This window comes from Kogia breviceps, chromosome 2 (assembly GCF_026419965.1).
Source record: "Kogia breviceps isolate mKogBre1 chromosome 2, mKogBre1 haplotype 1, whole genome shotgun sequence".
Classification (NCBI taxonomy): domain Eukaryota; kingdom Metazoa; phylum Chordata; class Mammalia; order Artiodactyla; family Physeteridae; genus Kogia; species Kogia breviceps.
In genome coordinates, this window is record NC_081311.1 from 101,586,057 (window position 1) to 101,605,086 (window position 19,030).

Here is a 19,030-nt window from a genome sequence, read left to right on the forward strand (position 1 = left end):
ACCAAGGTGACGTCACAATCAGTGGGACAATGTGATGCGTACAATCGGCTCTGTAGAGCAGTACAAGGCAGCTCCAACTAACCCCTGGATATGTTATGAAGAGCTAAAGGGTGGGTAAGTACTACAGAGAGTGGAGGATGTTTTAGGCTGTGGTCAGAATAATTCTTGGGCTAATGACATTTGAGCAGAGACCAGCATGGCGAGAAAAGGAGCCATGAAATCATGAAGTAGAGAGCTGGGAGTGGCCAGGGAGGAAAAGTCAGCACCAGGCTCCAAGGCAGGAAGTATCTTGTCTATCTGAGGAACAGAAAAGGCAGTGTGAGAAGAAAGGTAGGCAAGGGCTAGATCAGACCAGGCTTTGTTGGTGCTGAGAGGAATTTGAATTGTTTATGCATAAGATGGGGAGTCAGTAAAGGATTTTGAGAAGGCCAGGGCTGGGACCTAATGAAGAATCAGTCTGGCTGCTGAGGAAACAGTAGGAAACGCAGCACTGCAGTGAATGTGCTCTCTGTGAAGGTGAAAACATGATATGACCAATCAGGAGGGCATTGAGGTAATTTCCACAAGAGATGAAAGTGGCTTGCAGTGGAGTGGCAGGGATAGAGGTGATGAGAAATGCCCAGGTATGGAATATAATTGACAAGGAGACCTACCGGAAGTTGCTGATGGATTGGATGGGAGAGGGTAAGTGATGAGTTAGAGGTAATCTCAAGAGTGTCCTAGTTAAGCTTAGTTCTTAAATGAATAAGAGAATTAGCTACTCGGTGCCACCATTAGCTGTAATGGAGAATACTGAGGCAAGAGCAGGTGTAGGGAGAAAATCAGGGGTTTGGTTTGGGTCATTTTAGGTGAGAGTTATGACATCCAAGAGGAGATACCAGGTAGGCAGCAGGATATATAAAAGTCTACAGCTCAGGTCAGGAATGAAGATACAAATCTGGAACTCAGCCAACTGTTGATGAATTTATGATTATGCCATCAGAGCATCATTTGAGAACCACTATCTTAGAGAATAATGACAGACTCAGTCTTCAAGGAGTCCCCGGTGAGGAGGTAACCTTTTACAGGAAGATGTATGAAGCACAGACCAAAAATCGCTCCCCTGTTAACCTCTCCATGGTCCTGAAGCTATAGCTATTAAGGGATGTTCCACTTCCAGAATAATCCCGTTAAAATCCACCTTAATACTTATCAACAAACTAAAAGGGATTTATCTATCAACTTAACTAGAAAACTGAATGTTTTGATGTTCAGATGAGGGGCAATGGTTCTCAACCCAGCTACACATTATAATCACCAAAGAGCTTTGAAAAATACTAACACCTGAGCCGCACCCCATGTGATTCTGATTTCATTGTCGTGGTGGTATGGATTTATTTTTAAAGGAATTAAATTGGAAAAAAAAATAGGAAAGGCAGTGATAGAATCGGAGAACTGAAGACCTTGATAAAGTGGAGGGAACTTGCCAAAGTCATCTGAGAAGAGAGGGCTTGTGGTCAGTGAGTGCTATGCTTGCATTGTGATTTTGAAGGTGGTTCAGGATGTGACCTAGGAGCTGAGATGGAGTAAAGCAAACACTCACCCGGGATCAAGGAAGTGAAGTAAGTGAATGCAGCCAGGGTGCTGGAAAATCCCGGGGAAGTTAGTTTGGGGTGTGAGGTTTGACTTTTCCCGGTTCCACATATAAGTGGAATCATGCAGTGTTTGTCTTTCTGTGCCTGGTTTATTTCACTTAACGTATTTGTCCTCCCGGTTCAACCGTGTTGTTGCAAATAGTAGGATTTCCTTGAAATTTGCTCAGAGGGTAAATCTAATGTGTTCCCCCCAAACTAAATCCATCCATCCGTCCATGCATGCATGCATGCATACAATTTTGCTTTGCCAATTGTACCACAATAAAGCTGAGAAAAAAAAACCATTCCAAGTTTCAAACAAGTGACTTTTCGAATATAACCATTTAGTAAGCGGGTGGCTATTCTTACATAAAGTTTTATTTGGAAAATATTGTTTAGAGATCATTCCAATATTTAAATCTCTATCCATTTATTTTACTCATCTATCCAGTGTGATAAAACACAAAATCCGTATCTTACTTTTTGGTTGGAAATAATTCTTGGAAACTATGAAGACAATGTTACAGTGATACTGTGCCAATATCCTCACTTCCCTACATCCCCAAATGCCCACCACTGCCACCGAGGTACCACTAAGCTGCACACATCGTACTGCAATTTGTGTGCTCTTGAGCATGAGAAAAGCAGCCCCTAACACTGCTAAAGCCAAGGAACTTCCTTTTCTTCCTGATTGCTGCCACCCCATGCTGTAAAAAACAATGCAGGCAACAATTTCCTGCTGATGGTTAATGAATGAGGTAAAGGCGATTTATCTTATCAAGACTGCAATCTTCTGCCCACCTGGGAAGGATTAGAAGAAATAAGAAGACACATAACAAAGAGGAACGGAAGTTTAGAAATCCCCAAAGCCATGCAAGCCAATATGGAAAAATAAGTAAACACTAACATATTTCTTATACAAGTCTTCCAGTATCGGAGTAATAAAAAAAAATAGGCTCTCCCCAAAATAACTCTCAAGCACACTTTTGTTTTTCAAAAGCAGTTTATTTTGAGCACACATCCTTCTCGAACTCTCCTTAATCTAAAAATGTCCTGTCAACTCCTTCCTTCCTTCCTGCCTTCTCTCTATCCACAAAAAAAAGAGGGTGTATATTTTAATTATTTGTTTGTGGTAAGTTCAAATCCTATAATTCCCATTCTGTGGACTTTGGTTTGGTGGAACGTCATCTTGTTTCCCTAGAGAGAAGAGATAATGATGGCATGAATGAATGAATTTGCTTTTCCCAGGCACTACTCCAACCACCCTAGAAGAGGAGAGTTTGCAGTTAACAGGAGGGAAACTGTGTGTTAGAAGGGTAGCCCCAATGACCCCTATCTTCTCTTCTAGGGGTCCTCTTGGGGGGACATCTCAGAGAGCACAAAGAAATGTGATTTCCAGAGCAGCCTGTTGGCTTTGTAGCTTAACTATCCCTTTCCAACACCTCCGTACTACTTTGTCCTCAACTCTGGCATGGTCTATACAACTAGCCTCCTCTCTGAACTTTGTTTTTCCAACTGGCCCATCTCTTATCTGTTCTTAGCAACCAGAGTAAGCTTAATATTTATTTTTTCATTTTGAAATAACTTTAGATTCAAAGGAAGTTGCAAACTTAAAACACAGAATTCCTTGTACCCTTCACTTAGCTTTCCCAATGATAACATTTTATATAACCATAATCGTAACATCTAGGAAATGGATGTTGGTACAATACTATTAATTAAACTCAGAGTGATCCTTTAAACATGCAAATCTGACCATGCCAACCCTTTCCACTTTGCTAAACCTGTTAATTAGTCCCCAACAACTGCTACAATAAGGACCAAAATCCTTAAACTGGTCTATAAATACTGTGTCTATCAGTCTAGTTTGGCCAGGACAAACCTAGTTCTCCCACCTAGTGCCAATGAACTATCCTGTTTAGTATTTGAGCACTCTCAAAAGTGTGGCAGTTTGGATGACAAATTATGTGGTCACCCACAATGAGCTCTCAATGTCTGATCCTGCCTGTGGAGACCTCTAGCTTTTGTTTTGCATCACTTCACCCCTTGCTCTTGAGCCCCTGTGAGGCAGACAATCTTTAAGTTCCTGGGATGGGATGTAGGATGTGCAATGTTTCTTCCTGCCCCAGGGCCCTTGCACATGTCCTTTCTGCCTGGAACCACTTCTCCTCCCCATCCCCCTTTGCCTAGTTAGCTCCTACTTGCCTTTGCTCTGCTAAATCATCACACCTTCCCCAGACTAAGTCACATTCCTCCATTAAATGCCCTCGCCATGCCCTGGACCTGTCCTTTGAATGACTTATCACGGTTGTAATTTTATCTTTGTTTCTATAAATAAAGACTAAACCATAAGAAGGCAGGGGGCATATTCATGTTTACACAACAGCATATCCCCAGAACCAGCATGGAGCTTGCTACACAGAAGGCAATTATTTCATTGCTATGGATTGAAGGGATAAAAGCTCAGCTGACAGCTCCAGAAGCGACAAAAGCAAGTGCTTAATGGCTTCAGGAAAAAGCAAAAGCAAAAGTCACCTGCATCCCCTTTGTAGGTTGCTGCCTGTGTGGTTCATTTAACCACTTAAAACCCAACTTTAGTGAGTGAGAGACAGTCCCAAGTTTAAAACTTGGTACCCATAAACTGAGGAACTTTATACTAGTAATTTAACTTCTTTGAGCCTTAATTTTTTCTTCTATAAGTAGTAGTAGTAGTAATAGTACTACTAATAATAAACTCATCTACCATATAATAACAATTATAATAATTATTTTAATATAATATAAAATAATTATTATAGATTTAATATTATAATTATTATAACTATAATACTTATAACAAGTATAATTATTATAGTTATAATAATTATTAATTAAATCTATAATTATTTATTATAATAATGATTAATAAAGTCATCTACCTTATAAGATTCTTGTGAGGGTTGAATGAGAAAACGTACACCCAAGCATCATCAGGTGAGTGCTAGCTCCAATTATTATTATTATTATCTGGCTCAAGCTGTTTCAAATATATTATCTTCCCCGTGTCTGAGATGATTTCCTTGCTTCATAAAAGACACGCAATGAAGACTTAATGCTCTTCACCTGACATGGCCTCCTCCACCTGCCCCCCCCACCCGCGGTCTCCCCACGTGAGACAGGTGATGCTGTCCTGGCCATGACCCAGGCCAGACCTGGCATCTTCTTGGACTCTTTTCTTTCTCTCCCCACACTGCATCCATCACAAAAGCTTGTCTGCTTTCTCTTCAAAATATGTTCAGAATCCTGCCACTCCCCCTCATGTTCACTACCATATTCTGATCCACCCTGATTATTACATCAGCCTCCAAGTGGGTCTCCTGCTTCTGACCTTGCCCTTGAGGGCAGCCAGAATGACACCGTTAACATGTAAATCACATCAGGTCACTCTCCTGCTCAAACTCCTCAAGACTTCCCCTACCCCATGAGGTAACACACAACACACTCCTGGAGTGAAGACAGCACCCCCAAAACCTGCCCTTTGTCTTATATTCCTTCCGGTTCATTTCCTCTCCTTCAGATCTTCCCTCCAAGGAGAGCCTTACCCGAACCACAAGCTCAGGGCTCTGTATCCCCTCCCTGCTTTTATTTCTCCACAGCACTCATCACCTTCCACACATTTTGCTTTATTTTCTTTATAATCTGTCTTTTCCACTAGAAAGGAAGCTCCATGAGGGCAGGGATGTTTGTCTGTTCTGTCCCTGCTGTCTCCCTAGCATCGATCACTGTGTCTGATAGGCAGTAGGTGTTCAATAAATTCATCTCGACTCAATACATGGAGGGATGGAGGGATGGATGGATGGACAGATGGACGGCTGGATGGAAGATGAATGGATGGATGGGTGAGGTACAAGCATTCCAAGGCAAGAGCTGTCCCGGACACAATTTGGCATAAGTTACAAGGCACAGACGAGCACGAAACCTGTGTCAAGTGTGTGCAGAGCAGAGGCCCAGGAGAGGGAGGAAGGGTTAGTGCGCACCCAAGCACATGAGGACGGCTGGCCTCCTGACCGTGGCTGCCTCAGCCTGCGCAGGGACATCAGTAGTACCTTGGTTGTGCCAAGGCCAACCTCGCCACACTGGGGCTGCTGAATGGCTGAGTGTAGAAGGATGAGGGTGGGTGCTCTGCACATACAAAGGAGGTCATGTGCTCACCTTCAGAGAATGATCTGATCAGATGGGGCTGCCAGTGACTGACACGGACTGCAGAAATTCAGGGAGATGTCTGCCGCAGAAGACTGGCCAGAAATCCCACTGGCCTGGGGGATGAAATGAGGCCATTTTTAGACTAGCTAAATTCATTTCCCATTGTCAATTGAAATGGAATTTCCAGAAGAACATATGCCGAGAAACTGGCTCAAGATGCGTTGTCCAGATGTTGGCCAAATAAAAGCCAAAAAGAAACATTTAAAGTCAGCTGTCTGTCTTGTGACTCCCCAGCTTTCTGCCAAACTAACTTGTCTTGTTAGAAACTGAAGTCTAGGCCAAGGCTCTGGGTGGACCAGCCTTGAAAGAAACTTTGAGCCCCATTCAAACAAACTTGGACTGAGCGGAGGACACTGAATTCTCAATTAGAACGCAGTTATTCACAAGCTCAAGGGAAGTGAACTTTGATAAGAAAAGAAAAGAAAAAAAAAAAGCATTAGTATTGAGGTCTCATAAAACCAGCCTGCAAATCTAAAGCCTGAATTCTGTTCTATTGTTACCAAAAAGGCATGAAGCATTTGCAGACAGAATAAGCTGGATTATTATCCAATAGCCTTAAGAGAGAAGACATTCCCACAGTTTTCAAGGAGAGAAGGCACCTTATAGACCATCTAGTCCAGGTTTCCCATGCTGATCTCTTTCCTGGACTTCTGAGTACAGTTCTCTCTGAAAGGTGGCCAGACAGGGTAACCTCAGGGCATTTGCTATGACTGTTCTCACATCTCACCAACTTCTCCATTCTTCTTTATGGTCTGTATTTAAGACAGACTGACCTCAGGCCCCTTCATTACTTGTTCAAACTCCCTTCTCCACCTCAGTGAACTCATTGCTTTTTTTTTTTTTTTTTGCCTACAAGCTTCCTTGATGTTATCATCACACACCAGCTTGGGTTAAGGAACAAAATCTCCAGCAATCTTGGCCTGGGGAATTCTCAGCAGTTGGTCCAATATATCAACTAAGAGATAAAAAAGTTCTGTAGAAGAGAATTGAATTGTCATCCAACTTATTAATGATAGAAGCCAAGTTGATGGCCCAAGCCTTCTGATTCCTAATAGAATAATACCTCTACCAAAATTAGGAGGATAGGTTAAAATAAGTTAGCTTCTATTTTTTTTCTGGCTTGTTTGCAAGACCATGTATAACTTCTAAAATATCGAGACATGATAGCTATTGAGGAAACGTCCAAAAATATCAGAAAAAACTGCTCAGTTAAAAGAGCTCCGGGCTTCCCTGGTGACGCAGTGGTTGAGAGTCTGCCTGCCGATGCAGGGGACGCGGGTTCATGTCCCGGTCTGGGAAGATCCCATGTGCCGCGGAGCGGCTGGGCCTGTGAGCCATGGCCGCTGAGCCTGCGCGTCCGGAGCCCACAGCAGTGAGAGGCCCGCGTACCGAAAAAAAAAAAAAAAAAAAAAAAAAAAAGAGCTCCAATGTGGTGGGGAGGGATAAATTAGGAGTTTAGGATTTACATATGCACACTACTATATATAAAATAGATAACCAACAAGGGCCTATTGTAAAGCACAGGGAACTATATTCAGTATCTTGTAATAACCCATACTGGAAAAGAACCTAAAAAAAGATTTATATACATAAAAATATTATATATATATGTATAAAAAGAATAGATTTATATATATATATATGGTGTGTGTGTGTATCTGAATCAATTTGCTGTATACCTGAAATTAACACATTTAAAATCAACTATACTTCACTTTAAAACTAAACAAATAAAAGGGAAAAAAGTTAATCAGAAAGAAAAAAAGAGCTCGAATGTAAGGCATGTGATTGATAAGACATCCTGAAGAGGCCACTTTAAAAGACCAGAATCATTAACTAGATATATTCTAACTAGTTTCCCTATAATGTCATCATCTTAGCTGAAAAATAAAGCAATTCTGGGTGTTTAATGTGGTATAGAATAAAGTACTTACACTTCTTAATATTTGTATTTAAAATAATTGTTTGAGGCCTTCACATAGAATCCAAAATAAAAATTTAATAGCTCATTGACCTTTATGTTTATAACTCCTAAAATGAAATGGTGGATAAGTGAAAATAGATATTTTATTCAAATGAAATCACAATAATTTTCTTGCTTAAATTTTTCTCTAGCTCAGTTTGGTAATAGCCTAGTACTTTACATGAGTGATTATGAGCCTATCTTAAACTATAGCCATTGCCCTAAAGAAAATGTTTATGGCCTGCCTGGGATAATTGTATTCGCCTATTAAATATCACTCCTTCAGGGCTAGTTACTGTTGAGTATAAATGTGCCACTTTATATGCAAATAAAATGTACTGAGGTTTGAATAAAAAGTTCTGCATATATCTACTGACAAATCATCTTATTATGATTCATATTAACAGACAGAACGTCTCTACATATGAGATGCTAATATCACAGACAAGAGTTAATTCTTTCCTTGAATTTTTGTTTTCAAAATATTCACATATAGCTGGAAATATTTTCTTTCCTCATAGCTACAGCAGATTTGGAGTTGGAGCCTGCCAAAAGATTTTACAATATTGTGATTACTAAAGTTTTTTTTTCTTTTTTTTAAATGACCTTGCCTTGTCTTTCATCTTTTTTTCTAGCTATGCACAAACCAGGAAAATTCAACTTCTTCCCAGATACTCTACTGCATAGGATACCTCAGAGTCCAGCTTTCCCAAGAAGCCTGCTTAGATTCAACCTTGCAAAGCAGAGAGATTCTACAAACATTGTACATGGAGTACAAGCACTTCAAGTCACATATTTGCATTTACTTTTAAAAAAAATCTAGTTTCTTTGAATTAGATCTTTCTTTGCAAAATCTTCACATTAAAATCTGTGATTCTGCTTTTCACATTTGAAGGAGCAGTGTCCTATACAAATCCCAGATCACACCTGTGCCTTGTACTTTTATTAACCACCTCTCAGGGTCCTGTGGGACTACTATTAAAAAATATTATACATATTTTGTCCCTATCTGTACAGAGTTAGCAATGTAAGATGAATACTGACTAAGGGAGGAACAAAGTAAAGAATTTAATGACCATTTTCACCACTTGCCCTGCAGCTTTGCTGTCCTTGCCTGGAGCTGTCAGGGGAATAGGAGAGAGTGCAAAGGCATCGGTGTTGGAGACTGAACTCTGATTTTCTGGCCAATATGTCTAACTCCCTAGAGTTAAAGGATCACATAGTTGAATGAGGACTAAAGGACAGGATGTGAATGAGGACTAAAGGACAGGATGTAATTGAGGACATCTCAGGGCTGTATCTCCCAATCAAGACATTAGTGCACATCTGGGAATTTATTTACTTATGTTGAAATTTGGAGAAAGCCTTACACTCCACAAACTAGAAAGTCATTCATTCATCCAGGGGTTGTAACTAAATATTTACACTTCTTGAGAAATCCCTAAAATTTTGCAGTTGAAGTTAAAGTCTATTATACTTTTTAATTAGGATTTAGGGATAATAGGAGAAATCATAAAATTAGTATTTGCATTATACGAAAAACATGGGGAGGCCTTGAAACTATTTTCCAGGGAATCCAGGGAGCCATGTTCAATGTCAACATTCCTCCTCATACAATTGAAAGACAACTGATGGAGAGCTGGAAAATGCCAAGGAACTGAGATTCTTGATCAGCTTGAAAAGCAAGAAGACTTGGGTAAATGGCATTGTGAGATAGATTTGCATTAAGTGCTTAAAGGCAAATACACTTATCTGATTAATGTTGGTCATCCTTGCTAGACTGTAATTTCCACAAGGGCAAGGTGTGTGTCTGTTTTGCACATGACTGCTTCATTCTTGCTTGGAACAGTCCCTGTCACCTGATAGGCCCTCAAAAATATTTGATGGATGGATGGATGAATAAATGAGTTCATGCTTTCCCAACCCTAGGTAATGTCCTATTTCTTGTCCTTTGTTCAAAACTGTAGTCACCCAACACTTATTCCTATTAGTTGGGTGATACAAACACACACACACACACACACACACACACACAGAGACTAATGTGAAAATAGACTTTTTTCTTACAGCCTTTAAAATAGAATAAATCCTTATGTGTCCATAATCACTTTTAAGCAGATGTTCTGATTTAAAAAAAAAAAAGGACTAAATCCGTCCTAAAAATGAGAATAGTTTCCATAATGCAAAACTAAACCAATTTAATTAACATTTTAATTGTAAGAGGGCATAGCTAAGATCACCCTGAAAATATGAATTTAAGTAAAGATTCTCATAGTTAGAGAGGGCATAAATGGGCTTGCATGGGACTTGTACTTAGCCCCTGATATTTGGAACAAAGGAGATGGGTCACTGGAAAGGTCCCCTGCATTGGCAGGTGGACTCTCAACCACTGCACCACCTGGTAAGCCCTATGTATTTATTTTTATTGAAGTATAGTTGATTTGCAATATTATTTTAGTTTCAGGTATACAACATAGTGATTCAATATTTTTATAGATTATACTCCATTTAAAGTTATTATAAAATATTGGCTATATTCCTTGTGCTGTACAATATATCCTTGTAGCTTATTTATTTTATACATATACTAGTTTGTACATCTTAATCCCCTACCCCTATCTTGCCTCTCTCCCCTTCCCCCTCTCCACTGGTAACTGCTAGTTTGTTTTTTAGATCTGTGACTCTGTTTCTGTTTTATTATGTTCATTTGTTTTTTTTATTTTTTAGATTCCATGTAAAAGTTATATTATACAGCATTTGTCTTTCTCTGACTTATTTCACTAAGCATAATATTCTCTAGGTCCATCCACATTGTTGCAAATGGCATTATTTCATTCTTTTTTATGGCTGAGTAGTATTTCATTGTATATATGTACCACATCTTCTTTATTCATTCATCAGCTGATGGACACATTTAGGTTGCTTCCATATCTTGGTTATTGTAAATGATGCTGTTCTGAATATTGGGGTACATGTATCCTTTCAAATCAGTGTTTTTGTTTTTTCTGGATACATAGGGAGGAATGCAATTGCTGGATCATATGGTAGTTCTATTTTTTTAAAATTTTATATTTTTAGTTTTTTGAGGAACCTCCATACTGTTTTCCATAGTGGCTGCACCAATCTACATTCCCACCAACAGTGTAGGAGGGTTCCCTTTTCTCTATATCCGTGCCAACATTTATTATTTGTGGTCTTTTTGATAATAGCCATTCTGATAGGTGTGAAGTGATACCTTATTGTGGTTTTGATTTGCATTTCTCTGACGATTAACAATGATGAGTATCTTTTCATAAGCCTGTTCAGTAGCCCCCATCTTTTTAAGAGCAACGTTTTTTTTGGTCACTTGCTTGGCAGAAAAGGCCTGACCTGAACTATGTCCCTCCTACAGATTCAATCCCATTTCCTTCCACTCTTTGCCTTAAGCTCTGGGAATACTAAAGAGACAGTTACTACATTGCTGAACACACCGCATTCATTCACACACCTCTGTACTTTTGCTTATGCCATTTCCTTGGTCTGGAATGCTGTCCTCACTTTTCTTCACCTTGCTGACACTTTCTCCCTTGAAAACTTATTATGTCTCCTCCAGGAGATGTTTGGTTATGTGTGTCTCTGCTCCAGTTAGATATAAGCCTGAGCAGATCTCAGCATTTGCTCCGTGACATTGAAATTAACCAGTTACATGTCTGTATCCTACTCTAGGGTCTAGATATTCTCATTTCACAAACTACTTCAGTCATCTTGATGCTTCTAGTCCTCATTCTGAAATGAGTCATAGAACCAATGGAATTAATATGTGTTGAACCAAGTTGATTAGGTAACATTATCTTGTTCTTTTATCATCAACACCATCTAATTTCTCAATGTTCTGTTGTGACCTGGGAGTTTCCAGAAATTATCATTCTTTTTTCTTATATGAATCACTAAATTAAGCTACTAATGTCCTTCATAATTACAGGGCAGCAACACTCTTTATAAATGGTTGTTAACAAAAACCATATTGCTGATACTGATCTATAGTAAATAACTTTATGTTGGGGACTCAGGCGGGAAAAATACCCAAGCGTGAGTTAGCTTTATGTGCTAACATTTGCAATAAACAATCATTTAAATTGCAAGGAACATTTGTGTTATAGCATCTCAGTTCTGTTTCATAGTAACTAAACTTGATACTATTTGCATATTGGGAGTGCTTCTACAGTTTCTTTTTCTTTTAAATCTAAGAGCTCAGGCAAGATTCATAAATTCAAAAAATAACTATAAAATCATTTCTCTATTTCGATCTAGTATTCCAGTGTATTGCCTAGAGAGACTCCTTATGGTTGTTATAAACTCAGAAAAAGATTGTAATAGAAATGCTGACACTCCTTGAACAATGGTCGTTCTAGCAGGCTCCTCAGTATTCAGAAGGCTGTGCCGCCCCCGCCGCCCCCAGTCCCTAATTTCCAGACAATGTAGGGACTTAATCAGTACTCTCCAGAGCACAAAGCAGGCAATCTTTTCTGTCCTTTGTGCATTTTTCACATCATAGAACTGTCCCCCTTCCATCTTCCTATGTGCCACCTACTTCCACATCTCTCTCACCCTATATCACTATTCTTTACAATTTCTTCTGGGCTTAGTTTTGTTACTACACTGAAATCTTATGCATAATTATGTGAAGTTGCTATGGAGATTTTATGTGATTTGTCATGACGAAAATCTATTGTGTTTGAGACAATTCTCCATACTAATGACTCAGGAATCCATTTCCCACCCACCTCCTTTATTTTCTCTGGGATTATAACCAACTGCATATATTTGAATATCTATAAGCAAAAGGTCATTTTATAAACAAAAAAAACCCCAGAAATGTTATTGAATTCACCATGAAGATGAAGCACATCAGCACAACCAGGTCAGTTTCTCAGGATTTAGAAAGAACTTTTAACATGGCACTTTTCTGAATAGCAGCTGAACTCTTGCCTGTATCCTGTAGGAAGAGACCCCAAAGAAGGTCTTCCACAATTACATCTCTTAAAATTCCATCACTAATTACACTGTATATATTTTAGCTATGGCATAACTTAGAAAATGCAGTTTTGGAGAATGTATTTAATGATTGTGTGAAATTAAGGGAAGCAAAAACAACCTTATTAAAAATCACTTATTTGTTCTTCTATGGCCCAGACCATTTGGAGGTGGTAGCTAAGGGTAAAGTGATCATTTGACATTAGCCAGAGGCAATCCAGACTAAAGACTGTAAGCTGAGCAATACAAGTCAAACTTCACACCACCCAACAAGAACAGGATTTTATATTGTTCTTGCCTGACCGCCCTACTGCCATCCTGGAATGTGAAAAGTCCTGAAATAACACACTGATTATCGTCAGACATCTCACATGGCCCTCTCTTTTGGTCCCCAGATTGGCAGAGTTGATTTCAGTATCACGATTGATTTTTGGAGAGAAATATTTCTAAGTCAGCTGTAGGTGGAAGAGAATTTCAATGAATCCAGCAGTTTGCCACCAAGAGAGTGACATCCAGAGGATAAATATAGAAGTCGAAGTCAAATTTCTAATTATAGGCAGACCAACTACAGAAACAATTCCTAAGCAAAAGTTTCCTGGAAACACAACTGAGTTACTCATTTCCCAAACAACCAATTCTGAAAAGTGTGTACGGTTTACACACAGGATGATTCAATATCATGGGTACCCAGACAGAAATCCAATAGGAGCAGAGACACGAAGCAAGGAGAAGAGAGGGAAGGTGACTCGAGCTGGAGGGAGTGAGAGATGCTCTAGGACAGAGAGCCAGTATCTGTGCATTCCTCCTAAAAGTAGAGCTGATATTATTTTATACAAACATGGGCTGATGAGTAACCCATAAACGATGGAGGCAAAGAGGAGAAAGAACAGAAAAGAGTGAGAGGAAGAAAGAGGAGAGAATAGACATAAAGAAAACTCCCATTCTCAGGCTGTGATAAAGGAAGTGTAGAAAGCAAGGTTTCATCAACAGGCTTGGCAAGAGGAAGTCTGCATGTCAGGGTTCCCATAGGACTTTTAGGTAGGCTGACAAAGGACTCCAGTTTAGTAGAATATGGGTAGGTCTAGACAGCAAGGGAGACTTCCATTGTCCTGATGGTAACACAGTGAAGTGCCTTCCTCCCAGAGTCTGAGAAACATCCATACAGTACATAACAGGCAGTGTCTGAAAGTGTCAGAGCAGGTGATGGATCTTGGGGATTGTTCTCCATGTCCCAACTGGTTGAAAGGGAAATAATATTTCCAGAAACAATAGAAGATTGTTCACAGAGCTGGAAAGGAACTGGAACCAATAAATGGTTTGAGGGTCTTCTCATGGAAGGAAAAATACAAGCTCAGAGGGAGAATTCATAACCATCTTATACATAAAAGGTGGGAGACAGCAATGGTCAGAGATAGCCATGGGCAACCTCAAGAGTGAGACAAGGACCTCCTCTCTGGTGATGAGAGACCTCTCCCTGAGATCTTCAGATGCATCCATGGACTCCTATCATATCACTAACCAGGGGTTCAGGTCTTGTCTTGGAGCAATGCATCTGAGATGTCAGGGATAGCCTCACCCACTGCACAGCTAACAAACATACCCTACGTTTAATTCAGGTAGAGCAGTGATAAAAGCAGAGAAACTTGCAGTCAGATCTTCAGTGGCTCTGAAATTCTTCAGAGAAAACTCAAGAATTTGAAAGCCTAAGTAGACATGTCCAGTTCAAGAATGGCTAGAAGAGGAAGGAGGAGAATTTGGAGGAGAAAACAGCTGAATGTTTAGAAAAAAACCAGAAGGGTTTGGTTGTCTCAGTCAATATTCCTTAAACAGAGCTGCAGATATAGACAGGAAACTCCTCAGTATCCAAAAGTCATATTTTATGAAAACACAAAAATCTCAATAAACACCTTCAAACTTTTAATCTCATTTCAGTGACATAAAAATGAATATGAAGTATACTCTGAATGTATTAATAAACAACTTCTGAATGAACATTGCCAGGTGGTCCAGGGTGGTCTTTGTACTTTTGTTTACGATGCTCTTGACAAAAAGCTAATCAAAAGAGAACAGAGGTAGACTTAATGGATAATGGCATATCCCTGCCACAAGGAAAGGCAAAAATGATATAAACATGCATTAAACTAACAAACACTCTATAGCTTGAAGGGTAAAAACTGGAAGGGCTATTGGGCTAACAAACATCATGAGACCATACAGGGCAGCCAGGCTCAAAAGAACTTACTCCGAGTGGAAAAGATCATAGAAGACTGTGTACAAGGTGCAGGTCTGGGAAATGTTTCAGCAAAACAGCACTATCATATTAAATCCATGTTATATATTTGAATTGTATTGCTTTTATGGTTTTCAATTTGTAAATTTATTTTTGTTCTGTAATTAAGTGAGAAAAAGAAGATTAGGATGTGTGGAAGGAAGGACAAATAATCAGGGAAGAGAAGCATCAAAAAACCCAGGGTAAGCCAAGGCTTACAAAACCTGATGAGATCTACAAAGAATGTTAGGTTAAGACTGTGTTTAGAGTCAGATGAGAACAAGGATGGGTTTGACTTATTGCTTGATGCGGATGCTGTAATGCTAATAGAAGTTAATGAGAAAGCAGAATCATTCAATTCCTATTTTGCTTCCACTTTTGCTATCGAGGCAAATGATCTCCACCTTGAAGAGAAGAAGAAAACACCAGGCCCAAGATAAGTGAAGAGATCCCTCAGGACACCAGCAAGCTGCTTTGAATAAAGCCAACCCTCACCAATCAATTACACCCCGGGTAATGGAAGGACTTCAGGTGGGACTGCGGAAGCACTGTTGGCAATCTTTGGAGGATCATGATGTGTCAGAGAGGGGCCCGTATTAGAAGCAAAAAAATGTGTCTGTTTTTTTAAGGACATTTCAGAATTTTTTAAATCTTCAATATCAAAGGCGAAAGCTGCATTTAGGAGCTATTGTACAAATCAGTTTTTAGGCTGATCCTCTCCCCACTCCCACCAAAAAGATAAAGAAAAAGAAAGAATTTCTAGAATGTAATGTTTTAAAAGAGGGTGTATGAGAATTAGAAAAGACATCAATGGTTACAGGGGCTCTCTAAGAAAAATTCCCATTCATAAATTTTGGAAAAAAGTAACAGAACTGAGAGGCAAAGTGAATCTGGATTTCTCCTGAGTGTTTAGTAAAATATTTCTTGATGACCAAGAAGCAGAATATAGAAACAGGGGCTAGATGCTCATTTTAGTTAAGTGAAATTGCAGAGGTGTACTGCAGTGTTCTCTGCTTACAACTGTGCTGAAACGATGCAACAGAGGATTGTGGCATGCCTTAACTTGGAGTCAGCAATCTCAAGTTGAGTTTCTGCTTTGCATTGACTAGTTCAGGGGCCCATAAATCTGGTCCACTGCCCATTTTTGTGAATCAGGTTTAACAGAACACAGTCACATGTGTTTGCTCACTGACTGTCTACGGCTGCTTTTGGGCTCCAGGGACAGAGTTGAATAGCTGCACAGAGACTGCGTGGCCCACAAAGCTAAAACATTTACTGCTGATTCCTTTACAGAAGTTTGTCGACCCCCTGACGAGTCACATAAGCTAAGATGTGTCACAACCTCTCTGACACTCACTGTCATCACCCACATTAATGGAAACTGACAACTACAGCAAAAGCTTCAGAAGGTATCTAATGAAATAATCTATGAGAAAGCTGTGTATGGATTGTAATGTGCTCCACACATATGAGGCATTGCTTATTATGATTACTCCGCCTGTTGAAAGATTAATAGCACTGCTTTTCACATTAAAGACACACCAATCTCTAGTACATAGGAGACCCTCAAAAATACTGAATGGATGGGTGGATGGATGGATAGTGGTAACCACACCTTATTTAGCAGCAACTGTGTGCCAGGAACACAAAATGTTTTAGATACAATAGTTTGTTTTAACTTTATAGTAGAAATGGGACATAATTTACATTTTACTGCTGAATAAAGGAAAAGAGATTTTAACAATAATAATATCAGGAGCAACAACTAACATTCATAAAGCGCTTATTATGTCCTAACCATCATGCTAAGTACTTATTTTTTTTAATTGATTGATTTATTTATTTTTGCTGCGTTGGGTCTTCGTTTCTGTGTGAGGGCTTTCTCCAGTTGCGGTGAGTGGGGCTACTCTTCATCACGGTGCGTGAGCATCTCATTATTGCGGCCTCTCTTGTTGCGGAGCAACAGGCTCCAGACACGCAGGCTCAGTAGTTGTGGCTCACAGGCCTAGTTGCTCTGTGGCATGTGGGATCCTCCCAGACCAGGACTCGAACCCGTGTCTGCTACATCGGCAGGCAGACTCTCAACCACTTCGCCACCAGGGAAACCCCTAAGTACTTATTAAATGTGATTTGATTTAACCCTCTCAATCTCCTCACTAGGTGTTAGTATCATCGGCATCCTCATACCCATCCTCATTCCATATTTATAGATGAGAAAATTGAGGCCCAGAGAAACTAAATAATTCCCAAAGTGAAGTTTCTGATAAATGGTGGAGCTGGAATTCAAAAGTCTGTCTTCCTGACTCTGATCTAACCATCATATGCTGGGGCAACTGACTTACATGAATAAGCCTAAATTTATTCAGGATAAATGTACAGTCGTATTATAATGATTAAAAACTGAAGTGTTGGGGCTACCCTCGTGGCGCAGTGGTTAAGAATCTGCCTGCCAATGCAGGGGACATGGGTTCAAGCCCTGGTTTGGGAGAATCCCACATGCCGCGGAGCAACTAGGCCCATGAGCCACAACTACTGAGCCTGCGCGTCTGGAGCCTGTGCTCTGCAACAAGAGAGGATGTGATGGTGAGAGGCCTGCGCACCGTGATGAAGACTGGCCCCCGCTTGCCACAATTAGAGAAAGCCCTCGCACAGAAACGAAGACCCAACACAGCCAAAATTAATTAATTAATTAATAAACTCCTACCCCCAACATCTAAAAAACAAAAAACAAACAAAAAAAAACCCTGAAGTGTCTCAAGGAACCTATGAAAAGTTCTTATGAAAAACATGTTTTTTGAAAACCTTTTTATTTTCAACAAATTTTAGACTAAAGAATTGCAAAACTAGTACAAAATTCCCATTTCATTCCTCACCCAGCTTCCTCTAATGTTAACCAATTATATATAAATAGAGCACAATGATGAGAACCAGGAAATTAACACTCGTACAATATTCTTAACTAAAGATCTTACTTGAATTTCACCAGTTTTCCCACTAATGTCCTTTTTCTGCACCAGGATCCTATCTGGGACCCCACTTTGCATCTGGCTGTTATCTCTTCTTAGTCTCCTCCAGTCAGTAACACTTTCTCAGTCTTTTCCTGTCTTTCAATTTCTTGACACTTTGAAAAAATATTGATTAGCTTTCTATAGAATGTCTCTCAATGTGGGTTTGTCTGATCATTTTTGTTTTCCCTTCATGCCGGACTGAGGCTGTTTTGGCACGAATAGCACAGAAATGATGCTGTGTTTCCCATGTCTCATACTAGGGTGTTCAAAATGTCAATGTCTTTTTATTTGTTTCAATGGACTACAAGCTCAGGAAGCTGACAGGTAGCCTAGTCCTTAATACACTCACATGTATGCACACGTGCACACAAAATCTCATGATAGTTGCAATTAAGAAACTGTTGAAGAGACCTTCAAGATGGCAGAGGAGTAAGACGTGGAGATCACCTTCCTCCCCACAAATGCATCAGAAATACATCTACATGTGGAACAACTCCTACAGAACACCTACTAAACACTGGCAGAAGACCGACCTCAGACTTCCCAAAAGGCAAGAAACTCCCCACGTACCTGGATAGGGCAAAAGTAAAAAGGACAAACAGACAAAAGAATAGGGACAGGACCTGCACCTCTGGGAGGGAGCTGTGAAGGAGGAAAGGTTCCCCCACACTAGGGAGCTCCTTCACAGGTGGAGATGGGGGATGGCGGGGGGGAAGCTTCGGAGCCATGGAGGACAGTGCAGCAACGGGGGTGCAGAGGGCAAAGTGGAGAGATTCCCGTACAGAGGATTGGTGCCGACCAGCACTCACCAGCCCGAGAGGCTCATCTGCTCACCCGCCAGGGCAGGCGGGGGCTGGGAGCTGAGGCTAAGGCTTCGGAGGTTGGATCCCAAGGAGAGGACTGGGGTTGGCTGCGTGAACAC

The 19,030-nt window shown here is 40.1% G+C and overlaps 1 protein-coding gene and 1 long non-coding RNA gene across 8 annotated transcripts in view; one reads left to right on the plus strand and one right to left on the minus strand.

Annotated features, from left to right (window-relative positions):
• LOC136793590 (uncharacterized) overlaps positions 1-8,540 on the plus strand; it is a 101,421-nt gene extending 92,881 nt beyond the window's left edge. Inside the window, exon 3 of the long non-coding RNA XR_010839093.1 lies at positions 8,454-8,540. This is a non-coding gene — a long non-coding RNA (uncharacterized lncRNA). The remainder of the gene's footprint in view (positions 1-8,453) is intronic.
• The window catches only part of NCKAP5 (NCK associated protein 5), a 1,012,185-nt gene that overhangs the window by 748,457 nt on the left and 244,698 nt on the right, over positions 1-19,030 (minus strand). The window lies entirely within an intron of this gene.